This window comes from Rhagoletis pomonella, unplaced genomic scaffold (genome assembly GCF_013731165.1).
Source record: "Rhagoletis pomonella isolate Grant_MI unplaced genomic scaffold, Rhpom_1.0 Rhpom_scaffold_00006, whole genome shotgun sequence".
Classification (NCBI taxonomy): domain Eukaryota; kingdom Metazoa; phylum Arthropoda; class Insecta; order Diptera; family Tephritidae; genus Rhagoletis; species Rhagoletis pomonella.
In genome coordinates this window covers 80,217,862-80,239,037 of record NW_023458560.1, presented here as the reverse complement: position 1 = coordinate 80,239,037, position 21,176 = coordinate 80,217,862, and the positions used below count along the sequence as shown (strand labels likewise).

Here is a 21,176-nt window from a genome sequence, read left to right as displayed (position 1 = left end):
GAACTCTAAAAACTGTCTTCAGATTTTAAACTGTTTAATCAGAGATATTTTTTTTTAATAAATATTTCGAGTATTCTGTTTTGTAGCCCATCAAGTTTTAGTATAGTAAAGTGTAATCTTGCAGCTTAAACGAAAATATTTAAATAGGAGAATACCTTCAAGAGCGTGCGTAAAAAAGTTATATAAAATCAGCGCGATTAATTATACTAAAATTTAATGGGCTACAATAGAACTGCATTCTTATAAACTCTGATTTAAAATATTGAAGTTTTTAAACAGTTTCTAGAATTCTATTAAATTTCCAACACAGTTAGAAACGTGAACTTATTTCTTTATGTTATAATACTTATGAACCATCCTTAAATAAAAAATTTACGAAAAATATCTAGCATGAAAACCATTGTGAATATTTAAAATTCTATATGTTCTTATTAGATGCCGGGGAGTCTATGTATTACATTTCAAGACATTTAATACAATTTAACGCTGAGTTATCACAAATAAGCATTCAATATATCACCATTTGTCTAATTTTTTGACACGATTTACAGGCTAACCTAGTATTCGCGGCTTGCGTTTTGGTACGCATGCCGTCGAATTTGTTTTTTTGCGTCACCCGAAATTGCCTTGCGTGCGTTTGCATTTGATTTCATTGAGCGAAACGTCAAATCAAAATGTCACGCAGAACAAAAATTGGAAATTGAGTTAGCTTCATACGCACGCCGTTCAATTTCGGTTGGTCCCATACAAGTTGTATGTGCATGAGAAATTTTTGACAGTAAATTGGCGGCGTGCGTGAATATTAGGTTAGCCTGTTAGTTTAGATTTTTAATTATAAGTATCCCAGAAATACCCATTATACGTAACAAACATAAATTATTTTTAAGAATAATGGTTTTAGAAAATGAAGGAATAATTGACACTTTATGTTCTTAATTTTAAAGCACAGTTTATCTTAAAAAGTAAATTAAAGCAAATCGAATAGCTCTCTAAGCATGAAATTAATACTTTTTATTTACAAACTTAAAGAAAAGGCCCTATACTATACTTCTTAGAACCAGCTCAAAACTAACTACTTTTTTTCTAGTCCGGAGGTAGCCCTTTTTGAACTATCTTGGGACTGTTGTTATATGAACTGTCTCAGAACCATCTAGGCCAGAGTCAGCTCAGAACAAGTTCAAAAGTTCTGCAGAGGGCGACAATTGTCACTTCGTAGGACATCGCCATGTTAAAAAAGACAGTTGAAAGCATTGAGTTGGGATAGATGAAGAACCAGTACCGTCCCTTTTCAGGCTAGCTCAGCGCAAGTTCTGAACCAGTTTGATTTGCTGCAGGGTAGAAATAATCCTAAACAAATGAATAAATGGTGGCGTACCACATGCATGTGTACAAACTTACATACATACATACATATGTATGCACTTACAATTTGAACAACCTTTATGTAATTACTTACTTCTCTGTAAATTTTACTGAATAACCATTTCGCAATGAAAATTGTTAAAGCTTTGAACATTTTTACATTGATTGCTTCAAATAAGTAAAGTTTTTTCATGATTTTTACCAAGCATTTTATTAGTTTCATTTGTATAATTGAAGGGCAAGTGTATGTTTAGAAAAGGCACAACTACGAAGGAAGTCCACTCAAGTAGTAAATACTTAACCGAAGAAATTTGTTTATGCTTTGAATGTTGCAATACGTAAAGGCTGATGGGTGGAAGTTGTGCTTCAGGTCTACAATGCTATGATGTCTGTTATTTATTTACTGCTATGAAAATTTAAAATATGCGAATGAAACAATGCAGATTCAAAATGGTGGACCTAATATGATAACCTACGTAAAAGTAATTAAGTTAAAGAAACAGAAAAATTCGAGGCAAAACAAAATGCGAAACATAAAAACTGTACGTGAAAAAAACACAAAATAATAAATACTATATTACACTAGACACGATACATATTCGTACTCGTATTCCTCCGCGTCTTCGTATTCATATTCGTCTTCTTTAGATTTAGCTTTGTCATTGTATTCTTCTTGGTATTCATCTCCGTATTCGTCTTCGCGCTCGTATTTGTATTCGTTTCTTTCTTCGCCGTCGCATTCCGCTTCGTATTTATCATCGTTGTCATATTCCGGTCCGTCTTTTTATTCGCCTTCGCTTTCGAAATCAAAAATATGAAGCCAAAGAAAAGGAAAATAATACACTGTAAGCAAGCGAAATGCAACTCAAATTTAACAGCTTGAAACCACAATTACACACAAGTACAGAAATTTTGACACGTTGATCGGAGCCGTAATTTTCAATCAGTTTTGAAACCAGAAAAACCCTTGTTGTCCACACAATGCGTGTTTTCATTCTCTTTGGTTCCAAACACTATACGACATTTTCAGTTTTTTTCTGGGGAATTCTGAAAATCTGGATTATACATGTATAGGAAGTAAATTCTAAGTTTTCCCAGGCTGGCGATTTTAAGCGTTTTTTTTTTTCAACTTGACCATTTGAGGTCGCAGAGCAGCATTTAAAACAATTAAATTACTTGAATATAATTATAGCGCCAAAAGGCCTTTCGGGGGGTTTTGGGGCGCGAGCAATTTGTTTTTGCCAAAATCGGTCGCTGAGTTTGCTATGATGATATGTTTTCAGTTAAAAATTCTTTAAAATCTTCAAATGAAATTCCTTTGTATAAAGCTTATCGCTTATATTAGATTAGTCATTTTACACCAATGGTGTTGCGGTTTATAATCCGCAGTAATTGAATTTGCCGCTTTGCGTATCGAAATCCTTCACGCCTTCCACGCCTTCCACTCCTTTGACTCCGTTACACTGGCAACCACTCTCGCTAAAATTTTATTACACCTAAATCTACTTTGCAACAATGTCCACGTTGCATTCCAACTCTTCCCTCTGCCGCTCACCACTTATCTGCCATCAGCGGCTTTCCATTCTTCTGCTTCTATTCGAAATAATCTTTGCATGCATCACTTGCCTGTTTAATTAACACTTTCCTCATTGCCTCCTTCCTTTCCTCATGCTTTTGCGTACGTATTAAGTAGGTATGTACTCATTTGCCATGTAACGTACAGTGGAAGAGGAGCCTATCGGACGAGTTGAGGTTGCCCAATAATCCTTAAAAACTCCTAAGAGGAATGCGCTCAACTTTTGTTTTTGATGTTGCATAATAAACTTTTCTAATTTTCAATATTTAATATTTTGCAAAAAGTTTGGGAACAGTGTTGTTTGAGTGGATGAGCAACATTATGCGATTTTCCGTGTGTAAAATACATACAGACATACATATCCACTATGCGTGTAAATATACCCTGCAAAAAATGGGACAATCCGGGATAACTCCGGGAGCAATCGCAAAGGAGCATGCGACTAATACCACTTTTGATCTCTTTATATGGAATGAACTGATCGCTTTTGTACGAGCATGTCCTATGAAGAGACTAATTGTTCACCTTTATACCCGAAAGGGTATAAAAAGCGACTACACACTTTTAAAAATTAAAAATAAAAATTTGCGCCAGCTGAGATTCGAACCGGGGTGCTCAGTTTTGTTAGGCGAATACTCTCTCTGTGTGCCAATGCCGCACTTGAAATTTCATTGACTAAGTGCGTACATATCATTAAATCGTTAATAGTACCCGTTAGAGATGAGTTGGGGACTAATTGATCTCCAATTATACCTATAAGGGATGAGTCGAGACTAATTGACCTCCATTAGCACCCGTATGAGACTAGTTGCGACTAATTAATGCCCAATTGTACCCGATTGAGAGTACTCTCGGAATACTCTCTTTAGAGATTAGTCGCACAATTTTTTGCAGGGTAGTAGTAGGTATGCCGGCCGCTGTGGTGTAGTGGTAAGTAGTGCGCGCTTTCACTCATCAGCACCTGGGTTCAAGCCCTGGTCAAAGCAACATCCCAAAAAATATAGAAAAAGGTTTTTTCTTAACAGCGGTCGTCCCTCGGCAGGCAATGGCAAACCTTCGAGTGTATTTCTGCCATGAAAAACAGCTTCTCATAAAAATACAATCGCCGTTCGGAGTCGGCGTAAAACTGTAGGTCCCTCCGCTTTGTGTGATAACATCAAGGCGCACGCCACAAGTCGGAGGAGAAGCTCGGCCAAACACTGACATATGTGTAAGCGCCAAACTATTATTATTATTATTAGTAGTAGGTATGCGCGGGCGTATACGTAAATTTTTTAATTAGAAAAACATTAGTTGCGTTCGCGTAGCTGTTAATTGTTCATGTTTAACTAAAACTTACAAGTTTTTGCGTTCGCGTACGCAAAAAACTTGCAAAGTAGGGGAAATTGAGAGAGCAAACTGACATTTCATTTTGAGGGGAAGCTGCTGGTTTCTGCTGGAAAAATTTTTGCCAACAGGAAAACAGCTGATCAAAAACAGCTGGTTGGCATTTACGCAAATCACAAAATTGAATTTGATGGTTTGGAAGTTAAAAATTATAAAATGCGACTAATTAAACTTGTAAGAAATAAGTAGTTATTTGTTTAATCAATAAACTGTGTCAGTATAACACTTTGTGATGACTTTTCGTACGTTTTAAATTTAACGCTTTTGAATGTAAACAAAAATTATATCAGCTGTTAGTCTAACTTGCAAGTTTCTGCAAATTTTCTGTTCGCGTACTATTTTGGATATTTCTCTCTTGTGAGAGAACAGATGACATTTCGCCGGAATTTGACAGTTGGTTGGTTTCTGCTGGAGATTTTAAACGAACGCACCTATTGTTCCCACAACATCGCGAAGGTATGCATTTAGTTGCAGTTTTCTAGAACGCCCATCCTTATGAAAAACCGATCTAGAGAGAGTGGACTTAATATTAGTAACTATGCACACGACCGAAAACGTTTTGTTCACGTGAAAACAAATCCGCCTTTGAATGGAGTGATGCTCACACTTTCCGCCAAAATAAAATGGCCCAGATCCTTTTACCATCTCTGGTCCATATTTAGTGAGAAAAACTTTGCTGGCTTTCTACCAGCCATACCCATTTGTATACAATTAGTCCGCATGTACTCAAAGGTATTCCTTTCTAGCTATAAGGGCGCCTTAACGGCAGCAACCTCTATCTGAAAAAAACACTACAGTGATCTGGGCTCAAAAGACATATCCATCGACTGTTCACCGATCTTCGACCTATATAAGTTCACCAGTGCCTTCCTTTAACAACTATCTCCCGTTCTCTCATCCCTAGAGGGGAAGTGATTGAAAAAAGAGTTCATTGTTGTTACCAGAGAAATCCTGAGTCGATTAAACGCCCAGTTTTACAAAGCCTGACCGCAGACCTTGCTGCAACAAGCTTATATAGGATGTCGACGATGAAAACGTAAAGTGTCAGAGAGGGAGTGAGTCAAAGCAAAGCTTTAATCAGATTTCTGAAACGTAGTAGCACATCCTGGAAAAAAGACTTCGAACGATTTAACCGCGAATTTTCTATTTGTTCCCGGGAACTGCGGCATACCCAGAAGCTACGCAGTGGACGAGCGTACAGTTATTTAAAATCAGTTAAATCTGTGCTTCTAGAGAGACTTTGGACTATCTCATAAAAAACCAACAAACAAAGCCAAACGTAGAGTAAAGATTTCAGGACAGTTAAGAGGAAATGTTTCAGAAGCTTTTTTGAGGCATCAAGCTTAGATCTTGCACCAGTTACTACTACAGGGACTATTAGATTGGAAGCTTACGAAAAAAAAGTATTTACTCAGCCTCAGTCATATGGGCGTAGGATTCGTTCGGAGCCTCCAGAAGGTGATGGTATGGGTTCAGTGCTGTAGTGAGTTTTCTTTCCGCAAGATGTTCGTAAATAAGTGTAAAACGGCATGGTGAAGTAAAAACGTCGTCGCAATCTTTGGGAAACGAACCATTCGAAAGCTATATCGGGGGTTCATCAAAATGTATGCTGGGCTAGGTTGCATTGACTGCTCTCCCAGATCCACTGTATCGTAAATCCGTTGGAGAAAGCATTATTTTATTATTATCGCCACGAAGAACAGACCTCAGATATTCTGCGTAATTACCATTTAGACCAGTACTGCCGCACAGTGTCTGCTCTATCATTCTTTTCTTCTGTAAGTTCATCATATTCTTCAATTTTCTTGCAATACTTCCTCATTCAATTTATTTAACAAAAATTTCATTCATTTTCCACTGAAATTACGTCTCTCCAAGAAAGCGAAAAATTAGCATCTCCTTTGAAAATTGCAATTTCTTTTAAAGCACAAAAAAGTTCTCAGAGAGACAAAAGCGTGCGCGCACACATTTATGACATTAAAAATTAAATGCTCAATTAACTTTAGCACGCTCGCAGACATACATACATACATACATACGTTCATCTGTATGAAAATAATTCAAGCATTAAATTTTCGCTTTATGCAGTGAACGCTTAAAAGAAAAGAAAAAGGTGGAAGTGAAGATTTCATAAATACCGCGTGTTCACATGGGAACGCACATAGTCTGCGCATTCTTTTTATGACTATTCGCAGACTTGAAAATGTGATTCAACACACAGAACAGGAACTGGCTGGCTGCCTGGGGGTAGTGATGGCAAAAAAGATTTAATAATCGATTAATCGGTTAACTGATTAACAGAAAGCGTTCGATCAATAATTGCAATTAATCGTAAGAAATTAACCGATTAATCGGTCATTTCGATTAAAATCGAAAATTAATAAAAACCATTTATAAGTTATAAAAACTGACTAACACCACGTGTCAAAATTACAGCGCACGACAAGATTTTTTTTGTTCTTTAATTTTAGATATGTTTTTAAGTATAGCTTATTCTTTAGCAAAAAAAAACGTATAAATATGAATATATCAAACTTCGTGCAATATTAAAAAAAAATCAACAACAAATTCCAGCTTTTTAATTAGATTTCATGGAAAGATTTCAGTATGCAGTTTTGTAGCCCATTAAATTTTTGTATGAAAAATTCCAAGACTGAAGTATCTGGCACTTACCACTGATTTTTGGTATTTTTCTGTTTGGTAACGGTGTTGCGTATTTTCTTCAATATAAAAAAGAAGAAAATGTGCAACACCGAATTCGGAAAATAAAATGAAAATATGTGCATACCTGGGTTGTGATTTTTTAGTACTACTTAGGTTAAGCTTGCGTTGAGGTTTTTGGCAAAAATATCGTTTAAAAAATTTGCAGAATACGACAATGTAAAAAACATACCAACTTATTTTGATTCATACATTATTGTGTGAGTAAAATAGTAAATTTTTGATGGTTTCTTTTCGATTATTTTGAAAAATTAATCGGTTAATCGCTCGATTAATCGAAATGAAAATTTCGATACAATTAAATCGTTGATCGAATGAAAATAACCGATTATAATTCATCACTACCTGTGGGTGTTGGTACATACATATGCATGCGATTACTCGTCTGAAGAATTGCGCTCTCGTTTGACTACCTGCAGCCACTTTGAGTCAGAGCTATCTGAAGTAATTTGAATTTGCGATAAATGAAATGACTCCTTTCAAGTGAATTTTTATACTTCTCCACCTACAAACATATGTACATACGTACACAAAATGTGCACGTGCCTGTTATATTAAAGGAAATTTATGAATTAAAAAATTATTAAGGCACTGGAGCATACATACGAGTACTGGTCCACGCATATATGTATGTCCCTACCATTCTTCAACATTTAACATTTTGCCGCTAGGCACCGCACCCACCCAGCAAAAAACACGATTACCATAGAAACGAATGTGGAAACGAGCTAGGCGATGGGAATCGCTTACCCTTTCGCTTCAGGAAGGCCTTATTTTAACATGGGCATGTCATTGGCGGTAAGCCCTTACCCGCAGCATTACCTTCAAACGAAGGGAGAACGCATGGATAAACAGAATCCAGAGAAGCGAACAAAGAATGCCTTACAGAGAAACTAATGTAGAATGCCCAGATGAGTACATACTTATTTATATTATATCAGAAAATGTCTTAAAAGATTAAATTTATTTAAAATTTTTATAAATCAGTTTTTATACAAACATATGTATGTATTTGGGTATTTAGATTTTACTTAAAAATCGGTATGTACATACATGCATATTTAATTAAGCTTAAAATTGTACTTCCTCACTCATGTACTTCACTTCATTGACTGACTTCAACTTCGCTGCAAATTGAACAAAGCAAAACATGATTTTAATGCGAGACAAATTTCTACGGAAACTAACGGTAGGAAAAGATTTTTTGGATATTCATTATATTTTTCAGCTGACTACGATGCAGCATTCTACGTTGCATTCCCCGAAATGAAGCAAAGAAGCGAAATAAAAAAATATTGTAGGACATTCTACTTTGCATGCCCTGAAATGAAGTAAAGAAGCGAAAAAAATAAAATATTGTATGACATTCTACTTTGCATTCCCTGAAATGATGCAAAGAAGCGAATTAAGAAAGAAATATTATAGGACATTCTACTTTGCATTCCCCAAAATGAAACAAAGAAGCGAAATAAATAAAATATTGTAGGACATTCTACTTTGCATTACCGACAATGCCTAAAAGAAGCGAAAAAATTCGAAGGCATTATAACGCTATGCCTTCTAGAATACGTTACCACTAAAAGCAATTACCGATTTTTTGCTGGACAGCTTCTGTGCACCAATTACTTGCACCGGCCTATATTACTTTACGATTACAAATTGCTTGACATTCATAATGTCAAAATTAACGCCCAACATGTACGCACATTCACATATGTACATATGTACGTATCGTCGCCTCAGAAAACGGATGACGAATGTGCAAAATCACGATTTTGGGATTTTGATGCAGATTTACTAAGTTGGACATGCTCTTTCGATTTCTGCAATCCATTTTTTTATATCTCCATTAGTTTTTGAGATATTTCGTGCGCATTTTGTCGTTGCCTTTTGTTGTATGTTGTATTTTGGGTATGCCTTTTGTTGTATGTGCTGAAAATGCGTCACATACGACAAATTCCCATACAAACGTACCTTTTTTTTAATCATAAAACGTTTGTCGTATGTGGCACATACGACAAATTCCCATACAAATGTAATCTTTTTTTAATCATAAAACATTTGTCGTATGTATCGCAAAACTTTGAACTTACGACAATTGGATGGTCCTCTACTATAACGATACAATTAAAATTGAAAATTAAACTAAGTAACTAGTTTTAAAATTTTAAATTTTTAAATTTTAGCTTGCACTGAGTCTCCAATGAAATGAAAGAGATAAAAATGTACAAAAGACTGAATTTAAGTATTGTTTTTTGTTTTTATATAAAGAAAACGTATGTTCGTAACATATTTACAGCATAAGAGATGTACAGGTTTTTTTTATTAAATACATGATTATGTTTTTGTTATGTTTTTTCTAATAAGTAATCATTATTTAATAAATATGTCTGGTTTTTTCATCAAATTATACCATCGTCGTTGAAATAGATACTTTACTATTGTCGTATGTTCTGTGGACAAAACAAAGTGGTGAGTAAACGCTACTTACGACAAATGTATAAGGAATGAAAAGTAAATTTTCTCATTAACGTTAAGAGATATTAAATGTAAAAATATGGGAAATTAAAACTAATAACACCAACTACGTCTCCTTCAAAAGTTACAAAAATCTACCGTACAGTTTCGGATTAATTCGACCTTAAACTTCAAAGTCAATTTTCTCAAAACCGTGTTTTGTAACATTCGACATCCGTTTTCTGAGACGACGATATGTACCAAAAAGCACATGTATGCATCCCCCTATTTTCGGTGCTCCACTCGAAAGGCAGCCACCCAAGCGACAACCAGCTGCCAACGACAAACGACAACTTCTCGCCACAGTCAATTTGCCAGCAAAGAAAGAGTAATTTCATGGGTGTAAGTGGCAGATGTAGCAGAAGGCGTTCCACGTTAGTCGGTCCGGGCACTCAGTACATCTTATACGTTTATTGCTCGTCGCGCCAACAAGGTTGCTTAACAGCTAACCAACCCCGCGTTCATTTATGTAAATACTCGAAAAGTCTGCTGCTGGTGCGGAAATCTTTGTTGCTGCTGCTGGTGGTGCTGGTGTTGCATCTGTTGGTGACAATATTACGAATTCGTTAAATAAATTACAACGGCGAAGTGTGACAGATGTATATGTAAGCAAAAAATAAAAATAAAATAAATAAATTGCCTACATACATATAACTACACAAAAACAAAAAGGTTTAAAATGTTAAGCTCTCACCTCCGAGGATTTTTCCGTTTTTTTTTTGAGGAGACCTCCAATAATAATAAGAAATCGTTTATTTTGTAATTTTTTAATACTAACGATTTTTTATGAGATTTTCGGGTATTTGGGTAACCTATAAAAGTAAGTATTGAAAAATAAATAATTGGGTATTGGTACTGGAAGTCTTCTAAGGAGAATCAAAGTTTTTTTTTTGATTTTCAAGAATTCTATACCATTTCTTCGAAAGTGTTTTTCCCTATATAAAATACATGGAAAATTTTACGTTCTTTGAGAAAGTTTTAAATATAATTTTTTAACAAAACAAATACGGGTATTCTTTCTTTTTAAATCCTAGGGGGCGAGAGCTTAACATTTTAAACTTTCTTTGCCTTACCCCCAGGTAGATTTGGACTACCCTAATGTGCATTTTTAAAAGTTGTGTGTTGAAAAAATGTCAGTCTCATTGCTTTTGCTAAATTTATTTGGAGTATATTTTTATACCCGAGCGCACTTGTGCACAAGGCTATTATAACTTTGTTCACATAACGGTTGTTTTTAACAGGCAAAACGAATCGAGATATATATAAACAAATGTATACATAAATGATCAGAATGAAAAGAGAAATCGATTAAGCGGTGACTGTCTGTCCGTCCGTCTGTGCACACGAGAACTCGAGTAAAAATTGAGATATCTTAACGAAACTTGGTACGCGTTCTTCTTTCGGGCGTAGGACGGATGGTATTGAAAATGGGCGAAATCGGACAATAACCACGCCTACCTCCCATATAAAGGTAATTTTCAGAAATACGAAAACTGCGATATTTTACTAACTATTGAAAATAATTCACTCAAAATTTATATTTACAATGAGTTTTAGACAAAAAATAAGAATATTAAAAAATTTTGGTAAATGGGCGTAGCCACGCCTACTTATGGTTACATGTGTATATCTTGGCAACCGCTGTACCGATTTCTTCCCAACTTGGCACAGTTGTTGCCCTTGGTACAGCAGGTGGTACGTGGACTTCGCCTACCTCCCATATAACGGTAATTTTCAGAAATACGAAAAGTGCGATATTTTAGTAACTACTGAATATAATTCACTCAAAATTGATATTTACAATGAGTTTTAGACGAAAAATAATAATATTAAAAAATTTTGGCAAATGGGCGTAGCCACGCCTACTTATGGTTACATGTGTATATCTTGGTAACCGCTGCACCAATTTCTTCCAAACTTGGCACAGTTGTTGGTCCTGCTACAGCATACCAAATGGCCGAAAATTTTTAAAATCGGACAATAACCACGCCCACATCGCATATAACGGTAATTTAGAAAAATACGAAATCCTCGATAAATCAGTAAATATTAAAGCTACTTTATTCAAAATTGATGGTTGCAACAATTTTTTACCAAGAAATACGCTTATGATACAACGTGGCACCGCCCACTTATGATCACATATATGTATCTCGCTAACCGTTCTAGCAATTTGAACCAAACTCGGTATGGTTATTGTGCTTGCCACATAAAAGCAAAGCGGTGAAAATTATTTGAATCGGACTAAAATTACGACCGCTTTTCATATAACGGTATATTTCAGAAATGCTTGAAACTGCAATATTTCGAAATTTAAGGACGCTAATTTACTTAAAATTTATACACCCCGGCTTATCGTGTAGTGGTAGCTTTCGGAAAGGTGGAAAACATATATTTAATAATTGCGCCGGGTATTTAATGTTCGGCTCCGCCCGAACTTAGACTTTCTTACTTGTTAATATTGAAAATGGCACCTCCAATGTGGCAGATAATTTTTTCCAAAACCCGATATCTGGAAGATCCTAGCCACAATTCTGCATCACTAGTATGAAAATTCACATTGGCGGAAAATGTTTTGGAAAAGTTGAAATATCGTATGGCTTCATATGACTAGACAACGGAGTTTTATGGAAAAAGGAAGCCTAAAAATATGTACCATGTAACTATGTATACGCAAAATATATTACAATTTAACTATTGCCTCCTTGCATACAGCCTAGTAGATTGAAAATTTCAAAACAACGGATAAAAAAATGAGATATTCGAGTAAGCTCAGCGAGATATCCTCTAAAATACTTTGCATCGTTTTTAGAGACACAAAACCGTCGCGATGCTGGTAACATTGAAAATAGGCCAAACCAGCACTTTTCTTATCTTTAGGTTAGGATATTTAAAAAATCCGATGTAACAAAGCAGTTCTGAGCTGAGATTCGAATTCAGCGACCCAAAATCTATTAGAAATGGCCAGCCCTATCTCAGATAAAATTTTCATGCCGAACTGTGTTACCGGGGCGTATGATGAACGCTAGAATGAGCAACCGTTGCCTCGAACTGTGATGCCAGTTGTGGGTAGTTTTCCTATTCGAAGGATATTTTGCAAAACAAATTACTAGAAGTAGAAAAGGAACGTTTCAAATATAAAAGAGAGTTTCATGTAAAACAAGAAATATTAAATACCACATACATATATATATATATATATAAAGTAAGAGTTGTTTTTGAATCGAAAAAGGTAAAGTTATTAAACTTTAAAATCACCAAAAACCATATTCGCTTAAACAATGCAAATAATTTATAACAGTGATACTTTTAAGATGGCCAGAAAACCCTTATCTAAAATTTTTGTGTCTTAACTGAACATTAACAAAATTTTATAAAGGCTGAGATTTTAAGTCGCGAATTTCTTCAAAACCCTCGCTTTTCATAAACACTGCAACCCCGTTATTGTTGTTTTTAAATTCTATTAGGCCTTTAATGCGCCATCTACCGACCTTTGTTCAAAGCTGAGTTTCGAAAGGAAATGAGTTTGGTCCTGTCTATATTAAGGTTTCCTTTCTTCTAGTGTAGACATGTTTTTAATTCTTTGGAAATTTTGCGGGATTCTTTTATTAAAGATGTGGGTAATTGAGATATTTTTCCCGATTTTCGTGATAAATTTAACAGAGAATGTCTGACACCGGTGGCCCCGAACTGAAAAACCATTGTAAAGTCGTAAGTCTATTCTGGCATATGTAGCGACTGCGTTGAAGCGTACCTTATCAGTTAGAAAAGCCTAAAATTTACAAACCTAACCATCGTTTTAAGGGTTTTTTTTGGCAGCCTTTTCGGACTGCCGACCATTGTGCTAACGTCGTTAAATAATAATCACAGTAATTTTCGAAATTTCCTCAAACGTTCATAACAAAAGGAAAATGAACATAAATTGGAATTAGAAAAATTATAGCGTTTGGCATTAAGCGAATATAATCAACAACATTTAACCGATAATCATGCGACATTTCTTTAACCAACTGACAATGGTGAATGAGCTTAGCTTAAATACGTAAGAACATATTCTGTTCATCATTATTATATATACAAATATACATACATACAAAAATGCATACAATATGCAGACATTAGGGTGCTTCATTTTGTTCTACGTACAAAATAATGGCATCGAAGAAAATTTTAATATTTTTTAGGGGTCGCTACCAAGTTGGAAAATATTAAAATTACCATTCTGCTTTTTGGCAGCGACCCCAAAAAATCCATTTGAAATTTTTTAATTTTCTTCGATGTTTTTATTTTGTACATAGAACCAAATAAGAGGGTGGCCCATACAAAATTATACAAAATTTAGATTTTAACATTTTAAGAAGTACCCTAGTAAAGACACATTTTGTGTGCACTTGTCAACTTACTTAACTGCCAATCTTGCTATACATTTTTTCCTACAAATTAAGTCAATTCACATACACACACACATATGTAATAGCAAACATGCACCCACCCAATCAACTTTAATCGAGATTCGCACGATATTTAATTATTTAAACTAACGAAATTTCTAACAACCTGTGGACAAGTTAAATGAGGCACGCATCAGCCAGCAAAGCGGCCGCCGCAGTAATGACATTCGCTGGCTGGGAAATTATTGCAATCATCTATAATTACGTCCATACATGTTTGTAGATTAATTAATAATTGCATAGTAGCCGCTACTAATTAAGTTCTGGTCGCAAAAATTTAATCAGATATAAAGAGGATTCGCGATATATGTATGTTCTTCAAAAAAGCTGCAATTAAAAATAGTTTTCTCCTTTTTGACGGAAATGCCATCACGTAAATATTAAGTAAAACGTAAAAATCATAGACTTACACATGTATTTATCTATTTGGAAATAAAACATTTAATATGTATGTACATAAATGCAAATATTTGACACAACTTTGTTGAAACAATTTACCTGCTGAAAAAGTTAAAATTATTTTTAAAGGTAGTCATTTGCTTTGAAGCCCCTAACTTGCTGCGGAAATGATAGTAAATTGTTTTAGTGACTGTCTCAGCCACGAAAGTCTTATCGGCTCGTAATTTGTGTGAAGTGAAAATAGGAAAATGGATAAGTATGTACATGCCGTTTTTTTTTAACTGAAATCGGAGAAGGTATTTGTATAGTTAATTGCTTTCTCTATTTTTTTTGCGTTATTGAAAATGTGATGGTTTTTCGTTTCATATTTTATAAATAAATATATATTTAGCTCATTCTACAAACAGAATTTCAAACTTGGGACAAAACGAAGAAAAACCTACAGATTTTCATCAGAATTCCAACTTTTTAATCAGAATTTTTGCATTGAGTTCGAGTTGGCACTTTTATAGTCCATTCTATTTTAGTATGAAAAGTGCAAGTTTAAAGATACTAAAACCAGAGAACGTATATAAATTTATATTATATCCGGAGATCGTTTACAATGATAAAAGGAAAAAAAGACTCTCTAAGGCAGGGGTTCTTAAACTTTTAAGATGATGGAACCCTTAGTAACCACATTTCATTTTGTGGAACCCCACATCAAATTACTAAAAATCAAAGGCAGTGCAATTTAAATACGAATAAACACTTTTACTATAAATACTATAAATAGTTTAAATTTTAATGTGAAGAATGAAATTATTTCACTGTTAGTAATTATTGTATAAAATAGTAGTTCGATATAATGTCTGAAATCTGTATGAACATTTCAGGGGTAGCATCCAATTTCGACCTGAATCTGTGCTTTGTATAAATGTAAGCTGAAAACCCTGTTGACGGAGTACGTTGTGAGGGAAGGAAGCAAAGTTAAGTTGACCTTTTTAGCGACTTCATGATATTTACTCTTAACAATAACCCAAAACTCTCTCAGAGACACAGATGTTTACAAATCGTCGCCTGGGTAAATTATTGTTGTATGTTAATTTCGGCAGGTTGTGCGAAATCGCAATTGAAGTGCATTTTCTCAAAAACGCGAAGATAGATCTTCTCCAAAGTCTCGGAAAATGTTCCCATTCTTTGATTCCGGCCGATAGCAAATCTTGTAGACAAATCACTACCCCCTAGGCCATCGTCTCTAGCTTAAAAGCCCATTTTGCTTTTTGACTCCTACTTTTTGTGTGGGAGATGTCAATTCTTATGTATGCATGTTAGGTTTCCAATAATTCCGCAGGGTGTGTCCCTTTTAAGGTGAACTGCTAAGTGGCACGTCGGACGTACGATTGAAGTGTTGGAAGCTCGTAGACATAACCATTTGTTTTTGCGGGCTTGATTTTTCATTAAGAACTTTTTCTAGTTACATACTCTTGTATATTTCTTGAGATATACAATTTTCTTACTTTACTTCAGCACAACTAAAACATACATAAATATGTACGCATATAGGCAGTTTTATTATGTCAATGGTTGCATGCAAACAAACTGTTTTTAGTCCTTGTCTTGATAAGTAGGCGATATAAAATGCCTGCTGTTATTTTTTTTGGTTTTTACACATTCTTGTAGTTCTACCTCAGCTTTTGCTAGTTGTGAACTAGAATTTAGCCCAACTCCATATTGTTTCCATACTAGTGACTGGTATTTTCAATATGGCCTACGCAATGTCAAGTGTACGGCTATGCATTAGCATTACTACTTAGTAGCATCATATTGGTTGACGACTGTCCCGTCAAATCATCTCCCGTGAAAAGAATAAGAATGCCATTTTCCTCGCGGCGCTCCAATGGTTGCAATGGCCGACAGCGCAAATCACTAGGGTGCAAGTTTGCAAATCCGAGGTTCAATCCCTCGGTAGCGAATTTTTTCTTTCGGTTTCTTTAATGCATTTTTTTTTATTTTAGGGTTTTTATTGTACATTTTTTACAGTACCAGATGCGGCAATTTTCTCGCGACGCCACATCCGAAACTTTTGAGAAAAGTAATTAATTGCGTTTTAGTTTTAGCTTTGACAATTCAAAGGCAGATGTAGGAATTGGTAGGCCATCGCTTTCGCTCATGCTAGTTACTGAACTGGTATTTTTACTGATGCGTTTGGCTTTTCACTGCAGGGATGATACAGTTATGTTTCATATCTACATACATATTTGTGTACATATCGCACTTTAAATTGAAAAAAGTCACAACTCAAAATTTTTAAAAATTGATTTTTTGCGATAAAACAGTTCATTTGCCCAGATTCTAACGTCCGCCATAATTTCATCTTCATCACCATCTTCTTTAACTGGAAAAATATTATTAAGACTGCTTTTGTTTTGCTTGCGTCACTTGTGCAGCATTTACGGCTTTTGGCTCTCCAACACATTTGGGATTTTTTGAGTTGTGGCGCTTTTTGATTTACGTTGCGACATTTATTTATTTGCGTAACTAAGTGCCCTCAACTGATGGTCTGATCTTTCGCCGATTCATTTTTATTGGCGATAATGTGACTCAAGGACCGTATAAAAAGTGGTTGCAGGATGTTGTGTGAGAGTTCGTTACACGGGTGACAACTTTATTCTGCTATTATTGGGCAAACTACTGTGGAAGTACAATGCTGTAAAAAGATGTAAAAACGAGTTAAATAACTAAACATTATATCCTTCACATCGTTCTTATCATTGTAGAGGGCCTAAAGACTTCCACCTTGGCTCAAATTAAAGATCTTGAATAGCACTATAGCGTACTTATTATTCGAGTGATATAAAATCGTGAGAAGGATGCACAGCTGCATGCAAATAAAAAAAGAATGCAGTCAGAAATGCATTTCTAAAATTGATGTGTTAAATTTTTTTTTTGTTTTTTAACAATGGAATCGTGTTTCTCGTCTCAAAATCTATAAAATTAGTGCAATAAAACATACAAAAATTGCTTTTTGGAACAAATCTGGTGGGTTTGTATGTTTTTTTTTTTGAAGAACACTATTTTTTAAGGTCAAGGAGTAATTGTGGGTCAATGGCAGTATTTGTCCGTGAAAGGGAATAAAATTAGCTTTCAAAACCATTTTGTTATATTAAAATATTGCTTCTGCCGAAAGCGCTACGATTAATTCGCAAGGAGTGTTCAAAAAGCACACTGTGCTGTGCTGTGCTTTTTGTGGCAGAAATGCACTCGAAGGTTTTCTAGTGCCTGCCGAGAGCCTCGGATCAGGGATCGAACCTTGTTCTCTCTGCAATCCGAGACGTGAATCCGAAAAGCATTTTTTTGTGTCGGTATAATTGAAAGGCCTGGGCGTCTTCAACGGCGGTCTATTCAACTCAGATAAGTTACAACAGCATGGGTTATTTGAACTATTTAAATTTTAAGTTTTTCCATGCCCAAATATATGGCTTCAAGTTAATGCAACATCTACTCAAAGCTATCTATGTCTTTTATGCTATATCAAAAATTTAATTTACAAACTTTTTCCTGTTCAGAATTATCAAATGCGGCATTTAAATTGCAAACATTTCAAACATTAAATTGCACTTTTGACAGAGTGCCAAGTGATACCCTACAACGGAAGCGGAAACAGTCCAATGAACTTGTCTGAATGCAACAAAAAACGGGAATAACCAGCCATGGAGGAGAAAGGTTAGGAATTCAGGTGGAATATGTATTAAGCGGCGCAACTCATAATTAACGGGCATTCATATGCAATGGCGGGCGCCAGACCGAATGCAAAAAAAAAAAACAAAAACATGAATTGAGGTTTGAAACAAAAACGACGATAATGCGAACAAAATGCAACCCTTTTATTAGAATAGTAAGCGCACACTGTGGAAGGGGAAGTAGGTGGAGGTGTGCGTCAAGTGGGAAAGAGTGAGGGCGGCACGTAATTGGAGAAGAAGCGAGCAGTGATTAGTGACATGCTATAGCGGATTTGGCGCTGCATTGGAAGGAAGGAGGAAGCCGGGAGAAAAGTCAAAAAGAAAAATTTAAATGAAGCAAATGAGATCGGAAAGTGAGATGTAGTTCGGGTCGAGCGCTGAAGGAAACGAAAGCCGCTGCATAGACCCAGTAAAAAAAAAAAAAAAACAAAAAACGGAAAAACCAAGTCTTTCAGAAACTTGTAATTCTCCAATTTATAACTACGATTACTGCAAAATTGGTTCCGAATTTTCTCTTCCAACAAATATAAGCTTTATTTTCGTTATTTCCAGTCACTGAGTTCTTCGAAACGCGTTCAGAACCGAAATGAAACCAATCAAGAAATACTATTTAACTTAAATTTATTTACGTTTTGCTTTTAATTAAAAAAAAAAAAAACTTTTTCGAAATGCTTTTTGTTTTTTATTTTTGATCTGTTATCACTGTTGCAACTTTCGCATATGTACATATTTTCAGTATTCCGCGAGTGTCTTTCGATGGTAAGAAATCGAGATGATGTGCTGCACTAAAGTTTTTTGCAATTAAGTATAAGGTCTATGAACCACAAGTAAAATGTTTAGAAAACCAACTCACCTGCTGTGCAGCCTAATGCCAATGCCAAGAGCAATGCCAGGATATGCGCTGCACTGGACATCGTTTCCGCTTTAAATAGTTGTTTTTATTTTCGCAAATACTTAATTTTTTTTTTTAATTTTCGGCTCTAAAGGCACTTGTTGCTTAATAAATAAATGCAGCTAATCTTTAGATATGTTTGTATGTATGTATGTACTTTTGACTTTAGATTTTTGTTTTCTTCGGCGCAGAATAAAAACACGCCCACACACAATTTTCTCAGTAATTCGCTGTGCCAAAATCGAAAATTATTGCATTATGCACTTTTTTGAATTGGCAATTATTTTTGAAATTTTTCAGGTTTTATTTGGTTTTCTAAAATTAATTGCGCCGCAAAATTATTTTCACAAAATATTGCACATAAATTTAAAATTTTTTATTTTTTTAATCAAAATTTTTCAAAATTTTAAAATTTGTGTCCCGCTTGCAACTGGCCACTAAACACTACCGCACGCCGACAACGCTGCTGACTGACTGACAATGGGGTAACTGATTGTGTGCGTCTTTGGCTTCCACAAGCTGTAAGTTAGTATTGCACTCGTCAACAACCAAAAGCGAACTGAGAACGGCTTGCCAAGCTTTGGGCAAATGCGTGCGAATGTCGACGACTAGGGCGGCCCGATTGCCCCCCAGCTACATAGTTCTACATATATACATACATATTATAGTGAAGTGTTCGACTATGTGGTTGTGGTTATGTTTTTGTTTCTGTTTGGCCGGCAATGTCGTGTGGCACATTCAGCGGGCGTATGGGCAGTGGTCACCGGCACAAATACACTTCGTTTGCACACACACACTCATACATACGTATACTTATGCATGTCGCCATTGTGTTGGAGGTGTTTCCTTTCGTTTGCTTAGGGCTGTATCGGTACTTAGGCTACGATCGCTACTTTCATGGTTGACAGGATTTGAAGCGGGAAGCTGTCTTAATTCATTTGTACTTATCCACAGAAAACTTAGCACAGTTAGCTTATATTTTGGAACGTGCCTTCATTAAAGCCAAAAGCTCATTAGATGATTTTCGTGATGAAATTTTTATCGCTACTAAATCGCCGGCATTGCGTGCGTGGCAATGCGTATTTTGGCTCACTTACTCTTGGCTCTTTACTCGATATCGTATAACTATTTTACGTTTCAATAACATATATGTATGTATTTTCTGAGAATACTTGTACTCGTTTATTCGCCTTTTTTTCGAAAACCGGTACTCAAGATTTCAAAAATATTAAAGAATATAGATTAAAACCGGTTTGCAAAGACCGAGTCAATCACCCTAATATGTACATACATATACATATACGAAACCATGTGGCATTTTGAATTTTGCGATTGAAAATTGCATGAAAAATATCACTTGATATTACACATCGCATATAATCACATGATGTGTTAAAAATTTCAAAATATGTATGTATGTAAATAGAAAAAATATGTATTTGAGATATGTTATGTTATGTTATGTTATGTTATGTTATATTATGTTATGTTATATTATGCAATGTTATGCTATGTTATATTATCTTATGATATTTTATGTTATGTTGTTTTGTTATGTTATGCTATGTTTTGTTATGTTATGCTATGTTTTGTTATTTTGTATAGTATTATTTTATGTTATGCTGTGTTATGTTATGTTATGTTGTGCAACGTATATCACCTCAACTTATTGCAGCTGACATAAAATCGTCTCAACTCCCTCATCTCACCTAACATCAACTACTCTCAGTTCACGTGAACTCTCCGCATTTCATCTCACCTCACTTCAACTCACCCAAGCTAATGTTATTTAACCTCAACGCAATTCATCTCAACTCACCTCACCTCAGCTTAATTCAACCTAACTTACCTTTACTTATCTAAACTCACCTCACCTGAAATCATTTCACTTCACTTCACTTTAACTCAACTCCCTTTAATTTTAGTGGTTGTATTTCAACCGATGGGCGAACACTACCCTATAAACAGTTTGGCGAATGTTTGAAAATTACCTTCGATGTCCAATATGCATATCGAACTGAAAACGAACTCATAATCAACCTTAGTTTCCCAACATTCATAATGTATTGGAAATACACTCGAGATGGGTTCGAAAAAAAATCAAAACCATAGTAACAAGAGAGGAAGTGAAATCCAGCTCTTTCTCAAAT

The 21,176-nt window shown here is 35.2% G+C and overlaps 1 protein-coding gene across 1 annotated transcript in view; it reads left to right on the top strand.

Moving 5' to 3' along the window:
• Nucleotides 1-9,769: 9,769 nt before the first annotated feature.
• The window catches only part of LOC118741410 (intraflagellar transport protein 80 homolog), a 24,705-nt gene continuing 13,298 nt past the window's right edge, over nucleotides 9,770-21,176 (top strand). Inside the window, 1 exon segment of the mRNA XM_036473379.1 lies at nucleotides 9,770-10,167. The gene's annotated coding sequence lies outside the window, so the exon portion shown is untranslated.